Below are 5,004 nucleotides of genomic sequence, written 5' to 3' on the forward strand. Positions count from 1 at the left end.
TTCATATTGTAATGACCTTCCTGCACACAATTCATTTGAATGATATTTTATTTCATAAATGTAAATTAGCTTTAAAATTTGAGAAAAATTTAAATGTAAAGAACAGAGAGGGAGAACAAGTAATAGGAGACCATGGTAAATGAAGACCACATGAGAAAAGGAAGAAACAAAGAGCTAAAGAGGCCCACAGAAATCCACAAAATACTCCCACAAAAGCCTGCTGGCAATGGTCGAGAGACAGCCGGGACTGACCTACTCTGGTGATGGGATGGCCAAACACCCTAATAGTTGTGCCATAAACCCCATCCAAGGATTGAGGATTCTGGATGCAGACATCCATGGCTAGGCCCCTGGTGGAGCGCTGGGAGTCTAGTGAGAAAGAGGAGGGTTTATATGAGCGAGAATTGTTGAAACCAAGGTTGGATAAAGCACAGGGACAAATAACCAAATGAATGGAAACACATGAACTATGAACCAAAGGCTGAGGGGCCCCCAACTGGATCAGGCCCCCTGAATAGGCGAGACAGTCAAATGGCTTAATCTGTTTGGGAGACATCTAGGCAGTGGTACCAGGTCCTGGGCTCGTTGCATGAGTTAGCTGTTTGAAACCTGGGACTTATGCAGGGACTCTTGGCTCAATCTGGGAGGAGGGGACTGGACCTGCCTGGACTGAGTCTATCAGGTCGATCCCAGTCCTCGGGGGAGACCTTGATCTGGAGGAGGTGGGAATGGGGGTTGGGCTGGGGGGAAGGGGATGGGGGCAGGAAGGGAGAGAACAAGTGAATCTGTGGCTATTATGTGGAACTGTATAGTATTGTAAAATAAAAATAAAAAAAAAGAAAGAAGGAAACAAAGAGACAAAAAAGTCCCCGTCCAGATTCCTTAAGCCATCCTGACCATGGAAATCTGAACAGACGGTTTACTCCGGCTGTTGGAGCTGTCTTTCCTCCATCCTTAGGTACTTGCAGCATGAAGCTGAGTGGTGTAGGAAGTCTGCAGAAATAAATCTCAAACCTATTTGGTTATTTAAAGAATGCTTAAAATATTTTAGTAATATCTTCTGCATTTCTAGATGGGCTTTATAAAATGGTAGATGATGAAAACATCAAGTAAATAACCAGATTAATTTTAATTCTTCAAACAAAAAAGAAGAAATATCACCACTTCTGTTTTGTCCTGAAATCACTATTGTACATATTTCTTTTGGCTTGATAATCCATTAAATAAAGCTATTAGAAAGTATTAAAAATGGTCTTCCATTATTGACCTGAAGGTAAAACTTAGTGGACTATTTTCGAATCTACTCATCATTATTCAAACTTTTTTATATTATTGTCAACCAAACAGACAGAGGATACTTTATTAGTGATATTTGTTTGTAAATATTTTCTTGTTTGTCTGGTTTTTTTTTTTTTTACTACAATTCATGACATTTCAGTGAATATACAACATTTTCTTAAGGACTTAGTGATTTCTTTTGAGCACACAATGTATATGTTTACAGACTACTTATATATGAATTTAGAATGTTTTCTTAGATGCTACATATATGTGTGGCTTGGCTGAAAATTTTTAAGATATTTTCTGAAGAGTTTGTGTTACTTTACTTTCAAAATAGTTTACGAGTATTCTAGTTGTTTCATATCTGCATATATAATTGTTTTTGTCAGCTTTGTTACTGAGATGACTTTCAAATCAATACTCATAGTCATGCTGCTTGGTGGAAAGATAACTTTACACATTTGCAATTTACTATATAGGAAGTTTAGGAAGAATGCTTTAAAATTTCCTTCTTTTTGCTGATATGAAAGCATGTCAAAAATCCAAATAAACTGATAAAAACTATGAAAAAACATCTCCTGTAGCTAAATGACTAAACAATCAAAATAATGATAGTATACAAATTAATATATGAAATCCAGTTGCTTTGTATATGAGTAACAGATATTTGAAATTAAAAATCCAATATCACTTATGTTAATGTGAAAGAGTAGAGAATTAAATATAAAGCAACCTAGCACTTGTGGGTAATTGTCTACTGCAGTATGGATAGAAAGCATTATCTTGTGAATATAAAATGGCCTCTAAAATCTGGGTGCTTCACCACCCAGTCTTAAACTGATTGTACTATTTTGGGTGAGTTTGGCCTCACTAGAAAACATTGATTACCAATGGAAGGCCTTGAAGTTTATATTGTCTTGAGGTTCTGGCCCAAGCTCTCTGTATTCTGGTCAACTCTATTTAGGATGTGGTTTCTGCATGTTCCTGCTGCTGCAATCAAATAGAACTACTTCCAACTGCTGTGCTTTCTCTGCAAAGATAGACCAAAATCCCACGAAAGTCTGAGACTAAATAAATGTTTCTACTCTTATTTTGTTTCTGTTATATGTTTTGATATAATGCATATGATGAGAAAAGCAACTTAGAGCATGTTTCTGTATAAAATATATGTACTGATCCCTTATGCAGATATGATTATATGTAAACAAGGGTCATTGAAGTCTACATCTACACTGTTAAAAAATGGAAAGTCCTAGATGTAAACTCATATTACGTGAATGCCTGTTTCCACTCTCTAAATTTATTTGTAGTTTTATCTATCTATCTGTCTGTCTGGTAGAGTTTTAAACCTGTGGTCTGCTATTTATTACTGCAATCAATGATGCTCATAGGAAAGCTGCAAATGGCAAGTGAGCAGTTCTCTGAACACTCCTTTGTAGAGTTGTGCAGAGCATAATGAGAATGACAAAGGGGACCAGTCTTGACTCTGCCCTGGGAACTAGATACTCCCTTATGGGAATTAGAAACTAAATAGGACTGTGAATCTCAAAAGATTCACCTTAGTTTTATAGCATTTGATGTAAACAAACTCAGTAATTTTTACCCTCAAGGGGCCCATCCCACAGGAAGAATATAATAAAGAAGAGAATTGTTTTCTGTACTTAAAACACTTTTCTCAGAAAACTTGACCTTCATATTCTCATTTGAGTAAGGTAGTGATTTGGAGACTCATGTAAAATTGCTGTTTTGCTTTGAGTATGTGGAAAGAACCTTCTAGAGAAATGTCATTTCCCACAATAAACCTCTTCTAGAGAGTCACACATTTTCTGTACTGGTTGCAATCACCCATATCATTACCAGTAACTTTGGATATCCTAAGACAGTAAAAAAGAAGCTACCAGCCGGGCGGTGGTGGCGCACGCCTTTAATCCCAGCACTCGGGAGGCAGAGCCAGTCGGATCTCTGTGAGTTCGAGGCCAGCCTGGGCTACCAAGTGAGTCCCAGGAAAGGCGCAAAGCTACACAGAGAAACCCTGTCTCGAAAAAACCAAAAAAAAAAAAAAAAAAAAAAAAAAAAAAAAAAAAAAAAAAAAAGAAGCTACCAAGAGCTTCCAAAGCAAGAAAGTTTCTAGGTGACCAATGGTGAGCATTGAAGTTTTGTCTTGACAATTTCCCTTGAAATTCAGAGTTTCATGAATCTTGAGTTTTAGAAAAGACTCCTTAGCATTATTGTTTTCACCCCTAATTATTAGCAAATAACAAAAGAACAGGAATAAATTACATTGAGTCACTAGTCATTGGTTGACATCTTTTTTTGTGGATAAATATTATGGGTAGGGGAAAAGGAAATAGAGATTCCTTAGTAATCAACATGAACAGGTTTTACTCTTTGGAGGTCCAGCTATGTGTTCTCTGAACTCATACATGGAAATCACTAAACTTGATCTTGCTCTCCACTTGGAGTGAAAAATGCATTATTGGTTAAAGTTGATTTCTAGACGTATTCTTGCAGATGTCACATATGAAGCAAATGACCATGGGAAATGACTCTTCAGTGTCTAAGTTCATTCTTATGGAACCGATAGACCAACCTGAGCTCCAGCTGCCCTTATTTGTTCTGTTCTTTGTGAATTACACAGTCACCGTGATGGGAAACTTGAGCTTAATGAGTCTCATTTTCTTAAATTCAGACCTTCACACTCCCATGTATTATTTTTATCTTCAACCTGTCCTTCATTGATTTCTGTTATTCATTTGTTTTCACCCCCAAAGTGCTGATGAGTTTTGTTTTAGAGAAGAACACCATCTCCTTTACAGGGTGCATGACTCAGCTGTTTTTCTTCTTTTTTGTGAGCTCAGAGTGTTATGTACTGACAGCCATGGCCTATGATTACTATTTGGCCATCTGTCAGCCACTGCTGTACAAGGTTATTATGTCACCTGGAATACGTTTTATGCTGATGCTTAGTTCTTATTTGATGAGGTTTGCCGGAGCCATGGCTCACACAGGGTGTATGATCAGGATCAGCTTTTGTGATTCTAACATCATCAACCACTACATGTGTGACATCTTCCCTCTTCTCCAGCTCTCCTGCAGTAGCACCTATGTCAATGAACTTGTGAGCTTCATTGTGGTGGGTACTGCTATCACTTTATCTAGTCTCATTATCTTAGTCTCATATGCTATGAACCTTTCTAATATCATTCATATGTCATCAGGTAAGGCTTGGTTCAAAGCCATGTGAACCCGTGGGTCTCACATTATAACTGTTAGTCTCTTCTACGGATCTGAGCTGCTTGCTTATGTCAAACCATCATTTGCTGAAACTGGGGGCTAGGGCAAAATTTTCTCAGTCTTTTATACCTCTTTGGTGTCCATGCTGAAACTGCTCATTTACAGCCTCAAAAACAAGGATGTGAAGAGAACCATGAAGAGAATCACAAGCTGATCTACTCAGGTGTATTTCTCTTAGATCTGTTTCTACCTATCTGCTGTTTCCCTCTCATTTCTTATCTTTTTTATTACCTAGGATTTACTAATTTATTTTGCTTTCTTCTCATGTTTCAACAGTATCACCAAGTTTTATATAGTATCACTTGTCCTTCTGCTGTGCAATATGATTTGCATGTGACCATCTTTGTCTGGAGGCAATCACTGATTCATTTGTATCCAAAATGGTGCCCATTTCCTAAATCGCAATAAGACCTTTTTTCTGTTAGCTTT

At 37.5% G+C, this 5,004-nt stretch overlaps 1 pseudogene; it reads left to right on the plus strand.

Moving 5' to 3' along the window:
- Window positions 1-3,786: 3,786 nt before the first annotated feature.
- Window positions 3,787-4,729, plus strand: LOC114689105 (annotated as a pseudogene).
- The last annotated feature ends 275 nt before the right edge of the window (window positions 4,730-5,004 follow it).

The sequence above is a fragment of the Peromyscus leucopus genome, chromosome 7 (genome assembly GCF_004664715.2).
Source record: "Peromyscus leucopus breed LL Stock chromosome 7, UCI_PerLeu_2.1, whole genome shotgun sequence".
In the NCBI taxonomy this organism is placed as follows: Eukaryota; Metazoa; Chordata; class Mammalia; order Rodentia; family Cricetidae; genus Peromyscus; species Peromyscus leucopus.